The sequence below is a fragment of the Tympanuchus pallidicinctus genome, unplaced genomic scaffold (genome assembly GCF_026119805.1).
Source record: "Tympanuchus pallidicinctus isolate F22 unplaced genomic scaffold, pur_lepc_1.0 scaffold2, whole genome shotgun sequence".
Classification (NCBI taxonomy): domain Eukaryota; kingdom Metazoa; phylum Chordata; class Aves; order Galliformes; family Phasianidae; genus Tympanuchus; species Tympanuchus pallidicinctus.
Genome location: NW_026294721.1, coordinates 6785190 through 6810051, shown reverse-complemented (window position 1 = coordinate 6810051; position 24862 = coordinate 6785190). Strand labels below are relative to the sequence as shown.

The following is a 24862-nucleotide window of genomic DNA, read 5'->3' as shown; positions in this document are numbered from 1 at the left end:
ACCAGGTTGGGAGGGTTAGTATCTGGTATGCCTTAGGGAGATGGACTGGGTACCTATACCAGCATTTTGAATGAACGCAGAGGTAATTACATATGTGCATCCTTTCAGCCTAAAAATATTACCAGGAATCACAGGTTCAAATTTTATTTCTGTCCCCAAGATACAAATAGGAATCTTTCCATCAGACTCAACAAGCCTTGAGTATTTTACATCTCCCAAATAATCATAGGTATTTCCCTTCTGATTTTCAAGTGGAAAAAATAGAACAGCATTTGCTGTCAGGTATCCAAAAGTTTACTACTACCTGCAAGCCGCTGCAGATCCCAGTCACAACTGTCTTTCACAATTCCATCTATGCATCTTTAAAATCTACAGTTTGTAAAGAGCAGATACAGCTCCATAAAGGCTGCTGAGACATCCAAGCTGCACCCAGGGGCTCTGCCATTCCCAGAGCGCCCTGTTTCCCTTTCCAAGAGCTGTCTTTTCTGCACACTCCTTCTGCGTGGGACAGCTCCAGCATGGAAGGGTTCCAACTCCTGCAGAAAACAAAGGGCAGGCACATCTGGCAGAAGAGCTGCAAGACGTTCATAAATCATAGCTGATCGTGCTGTTGCTGTGACGTACTGCGAGGGTCCCTTTGAAGAACTGCATCCACTTGTAATTTGATAAACCCAGTATTGCTTGTATCGGTCACAAGCAGAATTTCAGTGCTCCACAAGAGCTTTTTGGCTTGTAGAGGGCTGAACCCTTGCCCTTTCCTTGTTCTCCCTCTCCTTGGGTGAACTTCCCACAAGGCAGGAGAGGAGCTCTCCCACTCGTCACCACCACAAAAACATACGAGGTATCAAAAGAAATAAAGGCACCAACCGCACTAATAAACACTGGGGCCTTCTGGCGTCTCTGTAACCCTTCTAGACTGAATCTCATTTTTTTCTGATGCTCAGCAGCCTGAGGAGACAAACCACACTTGCTCACTGCTTAGATCTCAATGGCCTATTCTACAAAATGCTAAAAGGGTTGAAATGTGTCAACAACACACTCCCACCAGGACTTCTGAGCCAGGCTGCCTCTGAATAGTCCAAATTGTTTCTAAGACATGAGGTGGCCTATGTTTATTACAGATCTTTATAAACTTCATCTATGCTACAGGAAAAAATACAGTTGAATAAATTTGAAGATCTGACTTCGCACAAGTATTAGGCACTGTCTGCCTGACTTTTGTTGACATATCTCAGTCTTTCATCCCAACCACATCCCATACACTGAAATGGGCACCAAATGTAATTCAACAACCAATTATGTTAAAGATTTACTGAGAAAATTTGGGACACCATTATCCATTTACCAGGGACTCCATCGTTTACAGTCCATAGGAAGATGCTTTGTGTTCCCTTCCCTTACTTAAGTACTAAGTGAATATAAACTAATATTGATAATAAGGTGGTTAGGCCTTGCAAACTCAAGACCCTTATAAATATTTCTGAGAGCTAGATGCTGATGTTGATATAATCACCAGGGTTGTGACAACAGAACAGGCACAACATCAATGTTGTTTCCATGGGAAATATACTCTTTTTATTTTTACTTCAGTTTTCCAAGGTCTGGAATATTGGATTCCCCAAAGTCTTTCAATCCTAAATTTTAGTGGTATACAAACAGATTTGATAGACATGGTTTCAGACGGTTCTCCTCTTCACCTCCACCGTGACTCTGCTGTCTTCAGAGAATTTGCTCAAAATTCCATCCCAAGCAAAGACAATCAACCCCAGCTCACATTCCAGATGAAACAAACAGCTGTGATTATCTCTCTTTATAGCTCTTGCCCTCCTCTGAGCAATAACACAGTGCCTGTTGTGAGGGGTGACTTCCAGACCTCCCCTTCATACATGAGCTTTCCACTCCATTTAGCTTCCTGACTTGTTTTTATTTTTCTTCAGAGTGTGTTAAGCTAATATATATGGATAAACAATATTTTCCTCTGTGCCAATAGTTTCATTTGGGTCATTGGTGCCTTGTATCTTTCCCAAGACAAGAATGTTAAAAATACATATATGTGAAGAATGGCTGCTCTGTTCTGAGATGAGAGAAGAAAGGCTGTGCCAGTACTCCAGCTTTCCAAGTTTTATAGACCATGTGGGCTGTGGTTGAGATCAAAGATATAGACATATTTTACCCTAGAAATCCAATAATGGGAGGTTTCAACAGTGATGGAAAAGATAATTCTGCAGAAAAATAGAAAATGGAAATCCTCCAGGTTGCATCCAAACCCTTCCATGTACTCCACTGCAGTAAATGAGAAGTTGGTGCTGCTATGCTGAGTGACACCAGAGGAACCGCTCATCCATATGGTCTAATTGTGGCTTTTCGTCTACTTTCCATGTATAAATGTCTTTCAGAATTACTGTCAGGAATAAGCAGCACATTACAGTGTAGTGGTGCCAATTCTCATCATTTCATTATGTTCTGTCACAACTGGCATTTTTCCTAAATATCAGCTATTTTACTTAGTCGATTAAGAGAGAATCTCAGCTTTGTCCAAGGACAGACATCTTTGACCTTGAGTCCCACAGATTCAAGCTTGTACATATGACCTGAATGGATGTCTTTAAGGCTCAAAAAATGAACGCAAGCAAAAAATTGAGGGTCTTTTCTTCCAAGTCACGTATATACTGCACCCATCACATTGTAGTGGAGTACACAGCTGGTGGGCTCTGCATGCCTGGATGGAAATGGGAGCCTTTGGAACACACACATGGTCATGGAAAAACGCCTCACTCAGAAAGTGCATTCTGCAATCACATGTGAGCAGACCATCCATATTGCTCTATAGTTGCAGTGCCTGTACCTCCTTGCTCCCCAGCTGCTGAAAGCAGCTCTTAACTGCAGATGAGGGTTTTCCTTCACAAAGGGTTTTCATGATTCCAATAAACCAATTAACTTGGGAATGTTTTTTCAATGTTGCAATCTAAAAGTCATAGAAAACTAGGGTACGTACTTCATTTTGATACCTTCCAAAGAGACATTTATATATTTTTTGTTTTCAGTGCTTTACAGAAGCTGGAGTGATTGATATTTGAAGATGCTTATCCCTACATGGGCTGCAAAGAAAGCTTCTCTGACTTTAAACAAAGATAGATGAGGTGATTCTCTCTCTGCAGATTTATCAGATTTATAATTATAAAGATACTTTAAAACCTAAACCAAACTATGCAAGACGGAGATGGTTCTTTGTCACAATAGCTCTTGAGAGAAAAATGAAAAAATCACTCAAGTCAACTGACTAAAATCTCAAGATTTTGGCTTCCTTGCAGAAACAAAAAACATTTTGCAATGCAGACCCTCTTTTTTTATTGGCTGTGCAACACGTTCATGCACTAGGGAGTACCAGGTAAAACAACTTTGACATTAATAGACTATGATAACAGATAAGTGTGACATCTGATTGTCCTTTCCTGTCCTCTTAAACACATTTGTCCAGAAGGAAAATAGGTAAGAGGTGCCAGCAGGGGACAACTAAGGCCCTTTGAGACATATTCTTCACCTGGAAATCCTAAAAGCTGTAGTCAAGAAGTTCTGTTTGGTGACACTGCTGCCGTCTCACAGTGCTCATGAGTTAGCCCTACAAGCTCCTTTCAGGAAGGACTGAAGACACCTACACAGCTTTGGCTCACTCATCCCAGTGTCTGCACGATATACAAAAGGACAGAGATCTCCATGCTGGACACACCATAGGGATGCAGTCATTTTGCTCCAGAGAATTCATGAATGTTTTGGATGAAAGACAGCCTACACTTGATTTCTTATGTCAGTGCATCCCAATCTTCCATTCCAATCACATTCCATAGAAATTTTGACCAGTGTCAAAAATGGAGAGGAGTTCTGTGTAAAAATGCCCAGTTTCCTGGAGTTTCTTGGATGGAAATTCAGAATTCCCATGAGACATATTATCAATACCTGGAAATCTGAAAGATTTCAACCAACTGCTACACTCACTAACTTTTTTATGCCTGAAAATGAACTTCTTGAGACAGAGGTCACTCCCTGAACTGGGTACCACTGACAGTAGAGATAAATCTCTTTTGAGAAGCTGACATCTGCCTTCACGCTACATTAAAATATAATTCCTTCTCTTTTCACCATGTTGTAAGCATAGAAATCTCCTCTAAAGGAAGAAATAGTGTTTAGGATTGATTACACAGTGTGGGTCAAATTATTTATTTTTTTTTTACTTGAAATTGTCCAATGATAACAAATCAAAACAAAATATGATTTATGAACAGCAAAAACTATTCTGTTCATTTTGAAACTCTAAGGACTTCACCTCTTCTCCTGGAAGGGTTTCTAAAAGATACTGTGTGACTTAGGGAAGTATTTATGTTTCAACCAGATTGTGTTTCCCTGTGAAAATGCTCTGTTGGCATTTGTCTAGCCAGGTTTAATTACTTCTGCTTCATGTGACAAGGGAGGCATTCTAGCCTGTTCATCCTGTCTGTAATGTCTGTCATTACTAGAGTTTAATCCCATGTAGCTTTCTGCTGTTTATTATTTATTCACAGCCTATGCTGAGTAAATAGCAGTAAAAAGACCTGTGGTAGAAGCTTGTTCTCTTTGGCACCTCCTGGTGCGTTTTCCTGTTCAAAGCATCTGACACCATACTTGCTGTTTGTTCTGCTTTCAGAGGTATATCACCTGATAGTAATTTATTACGGAATTTCTGTGTATTGCATATGTCACTGCACGTGAAATGAAATGCCAGGGTATAACAGAAATAGTAACACGGCTTATGATGCTGTGAGATTCCTCTGCTTTCATTACCATTTAAGCTAAGATTTTCAGGATCTTTAAAGAGAGGGGAATTGTTACCCAGTCTCATTTCTGCCCAGGGTTTGAGCCCAAAGTCTTCATAACTCAGTTACCAGCTCCCTATAACCAGGGTAAATATTGGATGGAGATCGAAAGAAGGGGAAAGCATTTAACAGAGCTTTTCTTGGCTCTTTCCAAAGCTGAAACTTCATCATTTCAGTGAGACGGCAACACATGAAGCATGTCTAATACTCGCTGATCTCATAAGTCTTTGTAAACTTAAGCCCATTAATGTCGATAGGTTGCTCTACGAGCTGTGAAAGAGCTGCTGAGGAGATGTAAAATCCCAATTCAAACCACAAACAGACTGATCATATATAAATGCTTCAGTCACATAAAAGGCAATTTAAGGATACTTCCTACTGTCTTCATTGCTTTGCAGTATGGCAGTTTTTCAAACTGTGGGGAAGGCCTGAGGAAAGTTGGAAAAGGGAAGAAAAAAGATAGCAAAGGATTAGTATAATCAAAATACAGTCATTTATATGTATTTCTAAACATTTAATTGAGTATTAACTGTGTTAATCATGAGAAAAATAATTCTAGGAGGAAAAAGCAAGAAAAGAAATAGCACTGACTTTGACCCCTCACAGCTGGATTCACCAGCTGCCGGTGGCTGCAGCAATTGAGTTACAAGAGACAAGTTAAGGTGCAGGAAGCTCCTAAGCTCAAGTTGGCATGGAGACCATCAGAAATAGGTGGGTGCTCACCTTTAAGCACCACATAAAAACAGCAGCTTCAAGCACAGGAAGAGGCACCTTGACACTGGATGCTCTAGGTGTCCATAGATGTGCCTGGATTCAGTGGTTGGCAAGCAACGCTGCCTACGTCTGGTGAGCTGGAACTAATGGTCTTTGAGGTCCTTTCCAATCCAATTCATTCTGCAATTGAAAAAGGCACTAGCCAAATTCATGGAAGCAGAAACCATGTTAGAGCCACTAGATGCAGGAGATACTACCTCTAGTTTAACTGCAGATCACTGTCAGGAAGGAAAAGATCATTGAGAATCAACATTCAGGTTGGCCATCTGCATGTGCTTCCGCCACAGAGCAGTAAACGCCTCCTCTGTATGTACCTGCAACAATGACTACATAACTCATGTTCTTATCAGCCTGGGATTACTGTAGTACTACTGGCAGAGGTATTTAGCAGTTCTTGGGTAAGGTAAATACTTCGTTACCTTCAGAGGAAACAGCTGTTGTTGCTCTGGGAGGTGATGAACAAGATGATACAGATGATACTAGCAGCAGAGGAACAATTTTTTTTTTTTAATTAATCACTCTCCCTCCTTCACACTGCTTTCATTTTCATTGTGAGAGATGCATTTTGGTTTTATATGAACACCTCCAAAAAACCTAGATCCAAAGGAATGCCAGGAAAATTACACCTATTTCTTGTCTACATTTTAAGTGTTGCTTCTCCCACTTGAAAACATTCACAAAACCATCTCCTCCCACACAGGAAATAGGGTTTTTCAATCTCTCAGAGGCTAAGACTCCTCAAGAGCTGTGCACCTGGGTAAGTTATGGTTTCCATGCAGCACATGCATTTCCAGCATCTCCCCAGGGCCTTTTCCCTGTGGTCATCAGAGATCTTGTAACAAAAGTACATGTGCATACTCAGAGCTGCCAACAGACTGAAAACTAGAGGATGGATTGTAATAGAAATTAAAGAGTTCTTTTAGGAGACCACAGTCTGATTTGGGTTATACTGATCTAAATCAGATGGTGCTCCTGCAAAATCACTGCCTGCAGAACAAATGCTCAAGTCAGAGCAGAACTAGGCCCTCGGAACAGTGCAGGCAAATGGGTCTCAGAAAAACGTGATGAAGCCACCTTAACAACCTGTTGGTGTCTCATGGAGATTCCCTGCAACTTCAGCCATCACACTGATGAGGGCACCACTTCCCAAATGCCAACCCCTAGCAAAGAGGGACCTTCTAGCAGTCAAATGTTGTGTTCATCCTAGAGCTAACTCAGTAACTTTTGTTATTGCTTCTTTGTTTTCCCTTTGTTTTTGTTTGGTTTTGTTTCAGAATAAGCGGTCATGAGTTGATCTGACTCTAATCATATAACCATTGAATCATTAAGCTTAAAGAAGATCTCTAAGATCATCTAGTCAAACTGCCGGTCCACCACCACCGTGCCCACTAAACCATGTCCCTAAATGCCATGTCTTCACATATCTTAAACATCTCCAGGAAATCTAATCTCACGCTGTGGAATCTCATGGTTGTGATTTTCTTTGCTGCAGTAACACTGCTCCTGATGGATGCACAGTAAGGGAATGAAGGACCAGCTCCTGTGTGTGTTGGGTGACATTCCAGGTTCTTGGCAGCCAAGAGATTTATAATCAGGGGAGGGAAAAAGTTAGAAACCACGTGTTGGAACAAGAAGTAAACATCCTGGGTTGCATCCGATTGCACAGGCTTGATGTAGGGTTCTGGTTCTTCAGGGACTTGGAATCAGGGACTAAAAATGAGCCCTTAAGTCTACAATGCACTGACATTCTCCACCTACTAAATTAAACAGGAAATTAGTGTTGAGGGGAACTTGCAGAATCATTAATAACTATTTTCTTTTGTGGGAAACCAAGTGGATATCCATCTCCCTCATTGCATGCTGCTCTCCAGCTCACATGAAAACTTTCACACCATGGTCACGTCAAGAGTTCAGCACGTATATTTCCATCAAGTGCACACAATGAGATGGTCTGGTAGGTGTTACAGCAGAGTAAATATTTTGAGAAATAGAATAAATAGCAGCCTGTTCTGCCCACAGTCTGTCTGATTTTGCAGATGCACACTGGAAAGCAATTCTGTAACAAAGACGCAAGGGCTGACACCTCTGTTTCTTTCACAGTTGAGAGCTGGGGCCTTGAAGCAGCATCATGCTCTGGAGCAAGCATGCTGCTTTAGGAGCAATCCCCAGATTTCAATGGTGCTATTCATACAGAAGCAGAGGACAACATCTGGCCTTGCATTTTACTAGTTTTTTCTTTGCTTTGCCCAAGTTCGCAAACAGCCCAAATACTGAGAAATCAGCCTCCTAGAGCAATAACAACTCTGCAGGTTTTGTTAAAATGACGGTGTTGCAAATAACACTTGCTCATTTTAAAGCAGCCTCTGCAACGTTAATGATTCATGTAGTTAGTTGGAGGGGAAAGGGAGGATGAATCTACACTCTTTGGTCTGCAAGTAAACATAGCTTGCTATTCCATACAGAAAAGGTGGAAAAATGACACTTAAAGAGACTGGGGATGTGGTTGTTGTTGTGAGAGGACACCTTGGCTGTCACCACATTATCTGAGGTATTTTCCTACCTATGAACCAAACTGTAACCGAGCAAGGAAAATCATTGTTAATATTATTTTAATATTATCTGATCATAAAATGTTATAAGGTTTGTGAACCTTACCAGCGGAGAAAACTGATAGCAAGAGTCCCTAAACAATGGTATATGTCTTTACAAAAACATCAAATCTCCAAATATTTTAGAAAGGACTATGGTATGAGGGGAAATTCAGCCCAGTCCCTTCCATTAGTTATATTACCCCATCAACTTAACATCAGCTCCTGCTTCTGGGAAAGTGCCTGTTTTAAATGGCTCTAGCAGAGCTTTATTAATGCTCCATTCATGCTCATTTTCTTCATGTAGGCTGTCACTACTACTCAACAACTTCTGCAGATGCTGTGCACTCATTAGATTCAAGTGGGCAGGAAAAAAAGTGGGTTTCTTATGTCAAACCTGGCTCCATGAAGTTCTGTGAATGAGGTTGTTTCCACCTTGGGGAGCTGGGAGCAACCACATCAGCACCCTGAACTTGACAAGTTCTCACAATTTGGGTGGCTGTGCAGGGTTATACAAGTTTCTTTGGGTTCACAGTAGTGCATAGTCACTGGCAGTACTGTCCACGGCCCTTAATCCCTTCCTGTTCCCAGTGGGTCACCTGCAACCCATGGGAAAGCTGGCCTGAGCCCCAGGGTCCATCCAAACCATTCTTGAGCACCTCCAGGGATGGGGCACCTGCAGCTCTCCAGGCAGCCTGTGCCATGGCCTCACCACCCTCTGAGCGAAAAATTTCTTCTTAACATCTGACCTAAATTTCCCCTCTTGTAGTTTAAAGCCATTCTCCTTTGCCTTGTCACTATCAGACTGTGTAAAATGTCAGTCCGCCTTCTTTTTGTGAGCTCCCTTCAGGTCCCTTCAGTGGAAGGTCACAATGAGATCTCCCCAGAGCCTTCTCTTTTCCAGGCTGAAAAAGCCCAACTTCCTCAAGCTTTCTTCATAGAAGTGCTCCAGCTCTCTGAGCATCTTTGTGGTCCTCCTCTGGACCCACTCCAACAGTTCCACACCTTTCTTGTGGACATAGTACTCCAGATGGGGCCTTAAAAGGAGACAATGGAGGGAGAACCAAGGAGACTAAGCAATTCAGCATCTGTTTTAAAGTTCTGGTGGAAGCACAGTGGTCCAAGTAACAGGGTGTATGAGAAACTGGCTTCAATGTGCAGATGCCCACCTCTGCCTGCATTCGTTGAGTCTGGTCTGGGGTACGACAGAACAGATTAGCTAGGAGCAGATGGTCAGTATGCTAACTCTTTATAGCACAGGTCAAGGAAAAAGGCAATGTGGGATTGATTAGAGCATAAATCCTCCAGCAAAACCAGCCAGGGAGAGAAGCAAGAGCAGATGGGTTCTTAAATTCATTGCTAAATCCCTCTCTCTCTGCAGAGCTCATGGATACTGCCAGCATCTTTGCAGACAGCAGGGCCTTCAGGGACCATACAGGTGTCCATCTTGCAGAGCTAGAAGGACACACTACAATCACTGTGACCTGTACAGTGTAGGTGTATGCATCTCACCCAGTGAACTGCATGTTAATTATCCCAAACCAAAGGTATTTGTTTTCTTGGGTATGTTTTTAAGGCAAGATGGGGAATATTTGGTTGTGAATACCAGAAACTGTAGAAAATAGCAAAAACTACCTTTCTCCTAAACCAGTGCTCCTGCAGCCACCCTGCACAGCATCAACTTGGAGCCCAGCAGGCTGCCAGAAGTGACGGCTTTCCTGGGAGATTTAAAACCAAAGTTCCTTCTGACAGCTTAATCCCTTGCATGTATATAGCACTTCACATGCCCAAATATTAACTGATTCATGGTTAATTAACTTGTGGTTATAAATTTCCCCTGGCACTTTTTGTAAGGCTCAGGATGTGAATGTTAAACTAAGTGTCCCAGGCAAATTGCAGCACTGTAAGAAAAATAATGGGGCAGATCGTCACCTGGTTTAGTGCAGCTATGTAGATTTACTTGAGCCCAGGGTCTGAACCAATGGTCCTCAACTTCATTAAATAGAACTGCAATGAATGAACTGCAGAGCTCTTTCCTATACTTAACTCCAGTAATTAATTCCCTACTAGAGCAAAATATGTGGTACAAAATAGCACATTTACTTTTATTCAGGTGACTATTTCGACATAATGATGGAGAAGCTTGAGAAAACGAGGTGGCTCAAGGCAAGGAAATGAAGGAGTGTTGTGAAAGATTACACTGTATAAAGCCTGAAGATGATAGGGCACTTTGTCACTTGCTTGAGCAGGAGATAGAAACAAAGGAAAATTTTACCCAAAAACAAATACGAGAGAGTAGCTCCTTCGCCTCAGTGGCACTTTGCTTCACCAAAAACTGGTGACATTTCATGGAAGCTCAAGTGACTCCTCTAACAGCCTCCGATAGGGAAAGCGTACACCCTAGGAGGACTGTGTGCTCACCTCCCATCTCTTCTCCCTCGCTTCATGTGATGTTCTTTGGAGACCGTCAGGAATTTTCCAGAGAACGACTTTTCCTTTGACTAGTCCAGTGAAACCAAAATTATGTATGAGCAATTCCAATTCATGTGTTTTACCAGGGAGGGGGAAAGGTTTTGGAAATATCAGGCAGATGCACAATGTATACCCTTCTGGATCTCTGCACACATATCAGTTCCATTCTGACTTATTCCCCTACAGTATTTTGCCTAATATTTATGAAACATCCTTAATAATTTCCAAAAACTCAGTGGTTTATCTTCCAAACATCATTTTTGGAGGGCTCTGATAAGTACCTCTGGCTTCCCCAGGCACCTAACCCCCTCTGCTGTGCTAGTACATCAAACTTACTTACGTGCAACCACAGCACTGCTGAAATTAATCCTTGGAGGAATCTCTTGTCTTTGTTATGATGTCAGCTCAACCCGATCGTGCTGAGGCACACACTGGGTAGCCACTCTGACACTGGGTCATGGCTCTGGTTTCACACCAGTTTCTGTCATGGGAGATGAGTTTAAGGAGTCTATCAAGTGCCACTGAGGACTTGAGACACCTCTAGTGTAGAATGAATACCTATAATTATTTCAATAATCATAATAATTATATTATAATAGTATATATTATAATATTATAATAATTATGGCCAATAATTTCAAGGGCAGACTGGGCATTTTTTATTCATTATGAAATATTCCCTTATTAAAGATGGTTTTGTGCAATATTTCAGGTTAAAATCTTTCCTTGTGGTCATCTCTGTTCTTCCACGCCACCTTCCTGGGCATCTTTAAGAACTGCTTGCTTACCTTGAATGACAGTAAGGATGGATACTCAAGAATAAGATGGCTTCACGCCTACATAAATTACTAGAAAAACAGAAACTATTTTAAAAAGTAAAAAGATTTAGGTTGTAAATTTTACAGGGCAGATAAGTGTAATCTGACCAAAAATCCCCTTCCGTACTGGATTATTTCTGGTTAGGTGAGAATTTTATTGATTCATCAGGACAAGACCCATTTCAGGAGCAGTTATTTTGGTGTAAAGATGCTTTCATGTGGAAATTTATTTTTTCTCAAAGAGGAATGGGGTCTGTTTAAGATGCTGTTTGCAGCTATTTTCTATCACTCCATCAATGGCAGATCTAGCAAAACAGATTATATGGATAGTGCTCACCTGCCTTTGTCTGCAGCACTCTAAGTAGCCATCCACTATGAGCAGCAATAACCAAAAGGTTGCATCAAAAACAACAAAGGACCCTTGTATACTGATTTGCACCAGATTTACTGATGACAGCAGCAGCAGCCAAGGGGCATGAGTACTTCCAGGCAGTAGTGTTACCACAGGTGAACTCTAAACTTGAATTTGGTTTTTGTGTTAGATAGTGTAGAAAAAAAAAAAAAAAAAAAGACAGTACTTCTCCAACAGTTCCTAATCTAAGTGTGTTCCAAGTCTAAAGAGGCAACAGGGAGGTACAAACAATGGGGGAAGTAAAAGCAGATGATGAGACATTACAGAATATCTCACTAAAAAAGCAGTGTCAGCATGCTAGTACTCACCAGTTATCAAATTCTTTGGAGAAACCATGATGAAGGTGAGTTTTATGGAGGGATTTCAGGGAACTGTAGTAGGCTGAACATCTTTACCACCTTCCTTCTTGGAAGAGAACAGTAGTTTTGCAGCACTGATGATACCATCAGATCTGATAACAGTTCTCCTTCTGTGTGATCACTCTGGTATCTAATAAGGCATAAACAGGAATGGAAATGTCTTCTGCAATTATAACATTCAATGGAGCATGCTTGAGTGAATTCTTATATGTCTGATAAAACCTGAGGTCCTGATGCAGCTTGTCAGGCAGGGTGTTAACAAAGAAACTCTTCTCTATCCAAAAGCTTATTTACTCTTGTCAGAACTCAGTATGTTTGAAATCTCTACCCTTCTGTTACATGCAGTTGAAATTGACTCATGAGTTCAAAACTAGTTAGGAAAGAAGCTTGCTACATAAACACATACATGCACACATACAACACACTGAGCAATGGCACAAGTGTTACACCTTTATGAGATCAGCCTAAACAGCAGTGTGGACACAGAAACATTACATCTTTCACTCCTTCCCAAAATCTGGACATGAATCCACAGCAGCATTTTACACCTGCGCTCTGGGACAGCATCCATAGCCATGTTTAGAGCTGGGATCAGGAGGGTAGGGGTCAAATGGCCTTTGACATCCTGAGACTGTTTAGTCAGAAGAAGAGGAGGCTCAGGGGAGACCTTATCATTCTTTACAACTCCGTGAAAGGAGGTTTAACAAGGTGGGGTTGGCTTAAGATTGAGGTTGGAATTTAGGAGAAACTTATTCTCTGAAAGAGTGGTAATGCATTGGAATAGGCTGCCCAGGGTGCTGGTGGAGCTAACATTCCAGGAGGTTTTAAAGAAATGCGGAGATATGGTACTTAGGGACATGGTTTAGAGGGTAGTATTGGTCATAGCTGGACATTTGGACTAGATTATCTTAGGGGTCTTTTCCAACATTAATGACTGTATGATTCTTATTTTATGATCCTAGACTATAGGGTGAGAGCATAAGAGACACACTCACTTCCTTTCATTCACACCTGAATATTTCTATAGAGAGCAGATTCTGGATGAAGGATTGCAGTTGTTTTCCAGATCTCTGACAAGATCAAGCTCCTGAGGGACATGTGCTGGAGGACAGGGACAGCAACCACCAAACCCCAAGAAATTCCTCTTGATGCACTGCATGGACAAACTTTTACCAGCTCATCCCCACCAACTTTCACAATGGGGCTTGCCAGCCTCCACAGCAATCTACCCTGGAGCCATCATGCAGTGATTTGTGATGTACTGAAACACAGTTTACATTGCAAAAAGCTCTAATATGTCCCTGGAAAGCAATTAAGAGAGAGCTGCATATGAGTGTTAAGGGTTTTGCTTTGTGAGCAGATGTCCTTTTGGCGGATACACAGCCGACCTCTTGCTCCAGCAAGCCTTGCTCCATCTTGGAGCTGCAGCAAGGAGAGAGGCCATCCTGCTCCAGCGCAGCCAGCCTGGCTTTTATGAGTCCTTTGTCCGGAAATAAGAAGAATGGTAAAGCGAGGTGATCTTCCCCCATGACCGCTGGTGTGGATTATGGAGCTGGCAGCAGCAGGAACGCATTAAGGAAAGCTCCCAGCAACGGGTAAGTTTTAAAATGAAAACTGGCTCAGTGTTAATGCGCAAGTAATGTGTCCCAGCTGTCTTTAATAAAACAGCCAGCTGAAACTCAGCATCATAATAAACGGAGCAAGGATTTCACAAACATCCTGGCTGCACAGAGATATTTTTAAGTTCTTTTTTTTTTTTTTCTTCTCTCTCTCTCAGAGATTGATTAAACATTTCCTGTTTTCAGCTTTCCAGAATGGTCTTCAGAAGCCTCCCCCTGCTGTCTTCATGCTGGCTGCATCATTTTTCAAGGCCTTGTCTCAGTCCTGGCATGATGTGGATACAGGAGGCTTCGTGCAGACCTTGTGCCTGACTGAGAGGTGCCTCTGCTACAGCCACAAATCCATTGGATTGGAGCCCATCACTACAGGCATGGAGCTGAATGATGCTGATGACAGTTCCAAACATCTGGGAGTCTCTCAAGACCCAAATAGGGACCTTATGACCCTTCACATCCTATTTGTGGACAAGGCACAGAGGAAGTTTTCTACAGCTGGCAGATTAACCTTAGAGCATCAGTGACCATTGCTTTTGCCAATGAATCAGTCACCCTAAAGGCTAGAGAAAGAAAGCAGGTTAAGGGTTCAGCAACTCACGTAGGAGCAAGTCACTGAAACAAAATCTGCTGAGCTGAGTTGCATTCCATTGAACAGGGGATGTCTACTTATAGACTGTCCCAGCCAGTGGAACAACCAAGCACCTTAGGAGACAATTCATCTGAATTATTTGTGGTTAATTAGGATAAGTTTTAACACATCCTAGAAGCAGATGGACAGGACTATACACCTCTCTCGTGGCTGTAGCCAAGTTCCTCTTCTGTCCCATGAGTGTACCCAGCTCAAGGTTGGAGGAGGAAAGTCCCCTAGTCATGCCAGTCCCCTTGATCACACAGGGATTCTACAGCCCTTTATAAAAGAATCTCTGAATCCAGTGCTCCATCAGGTGCTCAGAGCCCTGTCCAGCCTGACCTTGAGTGCCTCCAGGACTGGGGCATCCTCCACCCCTCTGAGAAATGTGAATGGAATCTCACCCTTATCATGAAAAACTTCTTTCCTTTTATCTAATCTAAATGTCCCCTCTTTTAGTTTGAAACCATTTCACCTTGTCCTATCCCAAGAGACCCTGCTAAAGAGTTCGCCACCTTCTTTCTTAAAGCTCCCCTTTAGGCACTGAAAAGCAGCTATCAGGTCTCCCCAGAGCCCTCTCTTCTCCAGGCTGAACAGCCCCAACTCTCTCAGCCTGTAGGAGAGGTGTTCCATTCCTTGAGTCATTTTTGTAGCCCTCCTCCGGAAGCACTCCAACAGGTCCTGTACTGAGGACTTCACATCTGGACACAGTGCTCCAGGTGAGGCCTCACCACTGCAGAGGATAGAGGCAGGATCATCTCCCTCGCTCTGCTGGCCACGCTTCTTTTGATGCAACCCTGGATATGGTTGACTTTCTGAGCTGCAAAGGCACAGTGCTGGCTCATATCCAGCTTCCCATCCACCAGTACCCCAAGTCCTTCTCAGCAGGGCTGTACTCAATCCTTCCATCCCCCCACTCATATTGACAAGCTCCTGCCTCTGTCTAGCGAGCTATAAGTACACCTGACATTCAGCTGAAGTGCACGGGCACTTTGCCAGTCAATAAAATCAGGTTTCACTCATAAATTTTCAGCAGTAGAGGATATGGCTAGAAGTACTCAACTTTCATCCCAGAAATGCACAACCACTTTCAGTGCACTCATTCCAAATATTTTATGCATTTCAGTGTTTCCTATAGTTCTATAGTAACTCCCACAAATATATAAATCATGTCTGTGGTACAGAAGAGAGAAAAGGCTTGGAATACTGAGTACAGAAGAAGTAGAAACATGTCCTCATCATCTCTAGTTTTCACTAGGAGATGTATGTCCAGATATCCCTAGAATTCAAGATTTGGCTATTGTTTGGAAATCCATGTTTTTTATCCTGATTCCAGAATTAGGGATCCCTTCACCATATGGAATATAACTTTTTTTTTTTTTCTTTAAATTTCCACTTCTGACGAGTGTATTGCAGGATTAATATTGTGAGGTGGTGATTGATGAGCGGATCTTTTAAAACACAATGCACCACCTAACACTGAGAATTTTCAGGTGAGTTTAGAGTGACATTCCTAAGGAGCTAGTCCAAACCTGACCTCAGTAGATCAAAAAATTGTCATATAAACCAACATAAAATGGAAATATCCTCTAGTGATCATTTTCAGTAACAGACTGGTGAATGGTGAGGTCTTCAGTTGATACTTTTGGCTACCCATAAATTTCTGCAAGGTTTGAAACATTCTGAGGGATGTTCCAAAAAAACAGATTAGTTTTCTTTGCCCTGCAGTCTTATTTTACTTTGAATCCTCAGCTTTTTTTTTTTCCTAAAACAAGGTATCAAAATATCTTGGATGGAATTATTCAATGCATACCATGAAACACCTTGCCAAAAACCATTCACTTCAAACAGTATTTGTTTGTAGTACCTGAGTTTTCCTTCAGCCTCAGGAATTCTGCTTAGCACAACTCCATAATAGCTTGAAAGGAAAACAAAATGATATTAAACTTTATCAGCCATATGCAGCGGCATTATTAGCCTTCATACATTGATCATAGGTGAGGAAAAACACATTTCTGGATTTTTCTCAAATCTTGTTACATGTGTTTATCCTTTTTTCTCTTCTACACAATTCTCTTCTTTACAATCCACCACCACGTTTTCAAAAAGGTACCTTGAGGAGCAGACAGAAAATGAAGTGTAAGTAGTAACATATTCCATACCTATTGTCAGTGTTTCTAAAGTAACTGTCAGTGAAATACATATGGAGTTCTCACAGAAGCAATTTAGAGTAACTCATAGTCTTTATGGTTTCATAGTCCATGCAGTCTACCAGCCAACAATCCAGACAAGAAAGGTACAGTTCAGCAACCAGCTAAAAACATTTTACCCCAAAGTTTTCTACCCAAGAATGACCTGATGTCAAAAATGTGATTTTTTTTTTTTTAAAGGAAAAATAAAACTCTCTTTTAAGAAAGCTTTTCATTCCAAAATTTAAAGACAAGAAGCCTTCGCAATATTGGAGATGTTTCAATTTGGTGAACAAATAAAAAAACAAATATTTTTTCCTGCTGAAAAAAACATGAAACTAAATGAGTGAACTTGTTTTTTTCTTGCTAATGCACTCATTCTAACAAAACAAAACACACAAAATTAAAAACAAAATATAAAGCTGAGAATCAGGAATCACCTTCTCCATTTTTCTTATTTTACAAAGTATGGGTTATCTTCCCAGTTGTGAGAGCATTTCTGATGAAAGCTTAGTCCAGGACAAAGTGACTTAAACTAGGACTTTAAAATGAAATGCAGTCCTAGAAGAAAAGTTAGATTGTGCTGAGCCCAAACTTTTTCCTTTAAAGATTTGCCAATTAAGTTATCACTTTGGTCTGCAAATTGCCATTGAACTCACATCTCAGGCTCTAAGCAAAGTAAAATGTTACAGTATGCACTACTAAATCAGCCTAGGAGACTGCCCAGGACAGGTGGACAATTTGGTCTCTGAAACAGTTGGGTCTTTTGATTTTCTATTTCTAAAGCCTAGAATTAAACACTGGTCCCAACCGTATAACCTTGAAAGGGACCTTCTGATAGCACAACCTGGGTCTGTTGCACAGTAATGCTCAGAGGCCTGAAAAGGGAACAAGCCTCTATTGTTTCTGATGCAGCCCCTTCCCCCAGATTTTTGGTCTGACACATACAAAGCAAGGATAAAGGAAAGAGGCTGTAATTATCCTCTTCCACATCTCCATTTTATGGGCTGAGAACCAGGGCAGAAGGTCCCATGACTTTTTTTTGGATGCGAACCCAAAGTCTGTGCCAGCAATAGTATTTAACCCAGCTCTTTGTCCCAGGCCAGTGCTTTATCAATAAGACCCACTTTCTCCTTCCATAGATTTTTCGGAACAAAAAAACATTTTCTGACTGTCCCAGTTCTTCCATTGTGGTACTTCATCCCTGTCAGCCATTCCCTGGCATCTACCCAACCAATGTAACTGTTGCTTGCTCACAGCTCTGTTTCTCTGAGAACACTGCTATTGTCATGATACTCCACTGAGATCAAAGGTCCTAACCAAGACGAAGGCTTGGTTGTTTTAATCATCATCTAAATTTACATTTCTATGAAGTAAGCCTTCCCCAAAAAGGAACAGCTCTTCTAGCAAAGCTGATGTCTAAGTCCTCTTTTTAAATCTGGCATGTCCTTGGTTGAGGAGAAGCAACTGCTGCTGACACAAGCCATCACTTCCAGCAGCTAGCAGACCATTTTCCAGGATATCAAACTATAATTCTTGAAAAAAGTGTGATTAGTATTAAGGAGACAGGTTCCCTTTGCTAGGATGGAAACAACACCGGTACAGACAGTCCCAGTTTGTTCAAACCACTGTAAGTAGTAGCAGTACTGTTTCGTAGTGGAGACCAGCTTTGGAAGAGACAGAGATAAAGCTGTTGTCTCCCAAACCTGTACCAAATAAAGACATGATTGATGGGAGTGCTTGCTTAGACTCCATGATAATTATAACATGATTTTTATTCGAGGAGGGACTGCTAAGTTTTAACTCCATCTATATCAGTTAACATGCAACCATACTTTTTAAAGATTCTCCAGCAGTCCAAATGGCAAATTTCATGTTTATTTTCAGGAGATTAAAGAATGAGATGGCCATATGAAGTGATTGTTTACAAACTTCTACATGTGTATCTATTGTCACAGTTGGACAAGAACCATTTCCTTCACAACAGCCATGCCAACATTAAGGGAATAGACTCCGGTTTGGGCCCTGCTGGAGGGGATGCACTTTGATTGTATCAGTAAACAAGTTCATCTTCTGTGAGTTTTTTAAGATTTGTATTTGTTCTACAGCTGAATGAAAACTCAAACTTTCTAATTTTTTTTTTCCACACACAGGAAGAAAAAGATATGATGGGCCATCCTGGACCAGAAAAACCTTCCTAATAAGAAACTAACAGGGGAAACAGCCATGGATGCTGTACTACCAGTTCATAGCTGGGATCTAGGTCCACAAGCCAAGGACAAACCGTTTCCAGCAGACCTTTCTGCAGACGGTCAGACTGACTTTAAAGTGCCTTGTTATTAGGGTTTCCTTTATTTTTCATTTGTTTGTTTGTGTGGTTCTGCTCTTCCGAGGAGTTGTGCCAGAAATGGGAGCAAAGAGACATCACAAACAATGCCGGCCCCACAGTGTTTGTGACTGCCAATGCAAGGGTGGGTAGGAAAACTTACAAGAACTCTCTCCTTCCAGAGGATTCCTGCCTGTTTTCCAGACCCAAAGGGTTTGGATAAACACTGACCTCTTTGAGGCTTAATTACTCTGGTGTAAAACAAGGAAGAGAGGAATGGAAAATGCCTCCAAGATCATCCATGCTCATTGCCTGCTGGGGCAGGATTATACCTCTGCTATCTTTCATGTAGTCTTTGTATAAAATTCTCTATCAAAGAACCTTCACTTTTATTTGGGTATGGCATCAGAAATCTCACTGTGTCAATCAAGGCAGATGCTCCAAGCAGGGGACTTTATGCCTTTGGGACAGCAATCAGCCCTGGCAGTCCAGCCTCAGAATCCTCTCACAGGATTATTTTCTGCTGAAGAGGAGTCCATATTTTGTTTGCTTTCCTCAGAGCTTCTTTATGTGCCCACTGAACCAAGATTCCCTTTCTATTCCTTCACTTTTTCTATCTCTTCCAACCACATGTTGCTGATAAATGATCACCTCATCCTCAAGGGGAAAGATTAACACCTCACTTTACTAGCAGATGTCCTGAATTTTCCTGTCCTAATTTTTTCTCTTTGCTCCTCCATGTACATTCACAGCTCCTCAGGGAAGCTGTGAAAAGAAAAACTTTTCATTCCAGAGAACCACCAAAACTCATGCTTTCCTCTGTCTATATCACTCATGGTCCAAAATTTAAGTCACAACGGCAGTTGATATAAATTCATACTTTGAATTTATTGAACTCACAGATTCATACTTTGCATCACTTCACAGCAGGTGAGAATCACAGTAAACAACCATGCAAATATTGATCACAAGTAAATTAGTGTTCATGAGATCAACACAGTTCAATTGGGATGTAGAGGGATCTGCATCCATTCAAAGGAGGCACATGAATGTAAAATGGGTCTGAACAAAAAAATCAGCCTCTAGTTTTCAAGGCACAAATCAGCCACTTCCCATGCTGATAGTGAAACAATTTCTCTGGTAGGACAGGCCGAGACTGCCTAATTACAGCAAACTGCAGAAGTAAAACAATACGCCGCTGCAGCCAGCCTAAAATAGCTTTAGGGTTAAAAGAATAAGTAATCAGTCTCTTACAAGTGTTTGCTTTTCATAAGAGTGTTTGTGGCTCCATTTATCCCAATAAACTCTAAGGCCGTTGACATCTAGCAAAAGCGTTTCCTGCCCTTCTGCCTCAAAACACGCACATTTCCGAGAGGAGCACAAATCCTGCAGTGCACGTGTGTTGCCCTGCAGTGAATGTACTGAGGGACATGTAAGACCTCTTAGCAATGTGGAAGCCAAGAAACGTGATGGGTAAAGCAGGCTGGATTTTCACCACTGGTGGCCACAATGACACACGATAGAAAGTGTAATAAGTACGGTGTTTCTGAGAGGATGTGGGGTTATGGATCTAGCAATATCGGTAAATTGCGCCTGTTCTTCAGTTTGACCACAAAATAACTAAACTGCAGTATTTTCCACACTGCTCAGCTAAACAGCTTAAATTGGACCCTCTCGAGGGCTAAAAGGAATCATTTTCATCCTAAACAATTCCATAGCCAACCTGACCAAAGCCTTTAATTTGTGCCAGTTCAAGTCAAAAGCTTTATGGTGTAGGTTATTGTTCAATATCCAACAATGGAGCACACTGAGACAGCCTCCTTCTCCTTGTTCTCCCACTGCAGACATGACCAGTGGCTGATAACTGCGATTGCTCAGAAGAGAGGAGCTCCCTGAGTCAGTCCTCGGATAATCATTTCGTTTTGGTGCAGCTCTGCACTCCTTACCTGGAAGCTATTAATTCCTTGGTCTGAGCTCCCTTTTCAGGGGCCATTCTGCAGAACATACTGCTGACCAGTTCCTGGTGTGTTCTTTCATCTGATGAAAGAGCTTATTTAAACAGAAATTTGAACACTTCTGCTCTGCCAGGCACTGGCTGAAAATATGTATTAGTAGATGCTTTGTCATGAGCAAATCCAGACCAGAGCTTCCCTTTAGGTTCCTCGAGTTCCAGTTGTGATGTTCTCAGTTTTCAGCCAGGTAGGTAAAAATCATTCACATTTTACAGATGGGGAAGCTGTGGTGGAACAAAAAGTGTAAGAAATGTGCCCAAAATCAACAGCTTTTTTTTTTTTTTTTTGTGGCAGGGAGAAGAGCTGAGCTCAGATCTCCTGCCACCCAGTGGGGTGCTTTCACCACACCACACTCCTTCCTTTGCAGGTTTACTAGAGCTAGGTTAATGGACAGCACTTCAAACCCAGTGGCACCAGTCATCCCACAGAGAGCAAAATAGTGCCCAGGATCAGTGGCTGGATTGCTAAAATGCAGCAGAAATGAGGCACATCACACATCAGTAAAAAGACAAGCACACAGGGTCAGGGCTGGAGCATCTAAGGGATGAAAAGCTAACATTTGTCTGCAAAGGAAACAACACAGACAGCTTGTGAAAAACCACTTCCATAGAGTCCTGTCATCCTGCCCAAGACCTGATAGATAGGACCACCCACTCCCATGAAGGTATGAGGCACTGCGTACCTGGGAATCAGTGTGTGTGGGGGGAATTCATTTCACCTAATTTCAGATGCATACAAGGTAGACCTGAACACCCTCATGCTCTTCAACAGATGGCTTTTTCTGACCTGCTTCAGCAGCCTATTTTAAGATACTCAGAATTATACTTTGGATATAAAAATATGAATAAATAGAAAAGGTAGCTACAGAGGCCAACTCAGGTAGAAATGCCAATGCTCCATGCATCTACTTTTGATCATAAGTATCTCACCCAGATGGCAGATGAAAATAAGCTCAAATTTAAGTAGGATTACTTTAAAAAACCTACAGAATGGCACATAGTCCAGCTCACATTCTTTTGTTTTCAACATCAATATATACTTTTCATATATCTTAGAATCATGGAATCATTTGAGTTGGAAAGAACCTTCAAAGGCCATCTAGTCCAACCCTCCTGCAGTGAACAGAGACACCTACAGCTCCATCAGGTTCCCAGAGTCCCATTCAGCCGACTTTGAGTGTCTCCAAGGATGGGGCATCCACCACCTCTCTGGGCAACCTGTGCCAGTTTTTTACCACGCTTGTCATAAAAATCTTTTTCCTTATATCCAATCTATATAAGCCACAATACAGAGCTGATATTTAGGACCATTAAAAAAGATGCTAACTAAATTGAGTTTTTTTTATGTAGTCCTGCTTATCTGTGGAAAAAAACTTCATGTTCCCATTTTGCTCTGGGCACAGTGGGAATCAAAGAGAAAGGAAGAGTTTCTCCCTGTCTTCTTAGTCTCTTTTTCTGGTCAACTCTATACCTAAAACCCTCTCAGCGGTCAGCTGTTGTTATGTTCAGAGCTGAGTTGTGGCCACTCTGGGCTTTCTGCTGCCACCTCCTCTCCTCTTCTTTGGTGTTTCTGCCACTTTTTTTTTTTTTACAAACACAGTTCAGCCAAAATGATATCCTGACCCCAAGTTTTCTACTGCTGCTGGTGAATTAGCTTTGAGTTTCTTCTGTACCTCACACAGCAGTTTCGGGTTCCTGAAGAGCTCAGTACAGCTTTTTTCTTGAGAAATAGCTTCCATTACTTGAACTCAGTTATATCTGTCCAGAGGATGGCTGTAAAAACCAGTATTTTCAATGATATTTTGCAGAAGTGGGGTAAAACAAGAAGCAGAGTTTGTCCCCCTCAGCTCAGCCTCCTCCTGAATGGTCCTGGAACAGACCCTACTTTCAATTACTTCCTATTTTGCCAGACTTTAACTGTGTGGGCTGAAATGCTATGCTCCGGATATCTGCTTCAGGGTAAACGTTTCAAGTCAATTCAAGACAAAACATTTCAGGTTTTGTGCAGAAGGCAAGGGGAAAAATGCATTCCTTTGCCCACGTTAAGCAAGCATCTCCATGAGTGAGACTGAGGAAATGTGGTTTCACCTCAACATGTGCCCTGTGGCTGCTAATACCAACCCCCTGCAATCTCCCTGATTCTCCCCCTTCTGTTTTTCCCTAGCAGAAAAACAACTTTCTGCTTTGTCCCATGTGCTTACAAACTGGCCGACCAGCATAACATACTGACAAACAGAATGGAAATATTCCAACTACTTTTCTTCCTTTTTTGGGACATTTACCTGCATCTCTATCCTCTACCCAGCTGCCAAGTTCCATCGAACTCGCAGGAACTTCATTATATTGGACCTCCCTTCTCAAAAATGATTTCATAGAATCATAGAATCATAGAATGGCCTGTGTTGAAAAAGATCACAATGACCATCTGGTTTCAACCCCCCTGATATGTGCAGAGTTGCCAGCCACCAGACCAGGCTGCCCAGAGCCACATCCCAGCCTGGCCTTGAATGCCTCCAGGGATGGGGCATCCACAACCTACTTGGGCAACCTGTTCCAGTGCGTCACCACCCTCCTAATACTGAAGTGAAAAATTTCCTCCTAATTGCTAACCTAATACTTTCTGAAATTTGCCATGTAATAAAAAGAAGAAAAGATAGGTAGGTGTTGAGAGTGATCACATTATGGTTTTTCTGTGGTTTTTTTTTTTCACTAAGTTTAAAATAATTGTTGAACTTTTATTAGTAGCATTACAATTCTACCCACAATACATTCAACAGCGTGTATATCAACATGTACATCATTACTTTGGGGAAATGAACATGAAAACAATGTGTAAGACAAAGTCTCTTGAGATAAGGGCAAAGATTTCAGCACCTTTGAGGAGATTTAGATCAGATCCAGAAAGAGGAACTATACTTGGTCAATCATTTTAATTTGGCATTTGTTTTGAAGAAACAAAACAATGAAAACAACCTAAATTGTCCACAAAGACAGCCTTTTCCATAGCATTTCTAGGCTCATCCTTTTTTTCTTCAATGAAATTAAAATAAAAAAATAAAATAAAAAAACATCTAATTACTCCTATTAGCATGATGAATTGTATTGAAAAGGACAGTTGTGGCAATGTGGGGAAAGTGTTGAGGTGTAGAGATTATTTGTGTGAAGATATTTTGTGAACCATAGAATTGAACCATAGAGAAGCTGTAAACAAAGATGGTTAAAGACTGTAATAAATTCTGTGTTTACTGGTTTGCTGGCACCCGCGAGGGACTATATATTCCTGGCAGTGACAGAAGAGGTGGTTTCTGGGGAAAATCAGAGCACTGTCTGCCAAGTTTAATGGCTTTAAGAAGTCCAGTCCAGGTGATCATGGCAGGGGATTGATCTGACACATGGAACACAAAAGCAGACTCCAGGATTCCACCTTCACCCTATGACTTCGGAGGGGGCACAGGAGTACAACTTCCTCCAGCAATCTGGTATTCATTTGCGGATAGGAAAACTACAATGAACAACTGTGACAAATGAGGATAAGATGGGCTGAGGGAATGTAAGAGAGGACCTCAGCTTCACTTCAATATGAGGAAGGAGAAGGGCACTCATTTTGGCATTTGTGATGTTTGCAGCAGAGCGGTAGAAGCAAAGCAGGTACAAGATGCCCTGACAGCCCATGTAAGCGAGGACAAGGTGTGAAGACAGCACCAACTTCTGCCTCAGCTCATTTTGAAGGGGAGGCTTATAAATTTGATTTGAGCAGCTGCAGAAAAGAGGATACTGTTACCCAAGGATATGTAATACATCACTTTGCACTGAAGCCAGCAA

The 24862-nt window shown here is 41.7% G+C and overlaps 1 long non-coding RNA gene across 1 annotated transcript; it reads right to left on the bottom strand.

Annotated features, from left to right (window-relative positions):
• Positions 1-4504: 4504 nt before the first annotated feature.
• Positions 4505-5960, bottom strand: LOC128080218 (uncharacterized). The gene is made up of 3 exons (XR_008206551.1): positions 5819-5960; positions 5571-5741; positions 4505-5275 (listed from the first exon to the last, which is right to left on the bottom strand). It is a non-coding gene; the product is annotated as an uncharacterized LOC128080218 (long non-coding RNA).
• Positions 5961-24862: the final 18902 nt, after the last annotated feature.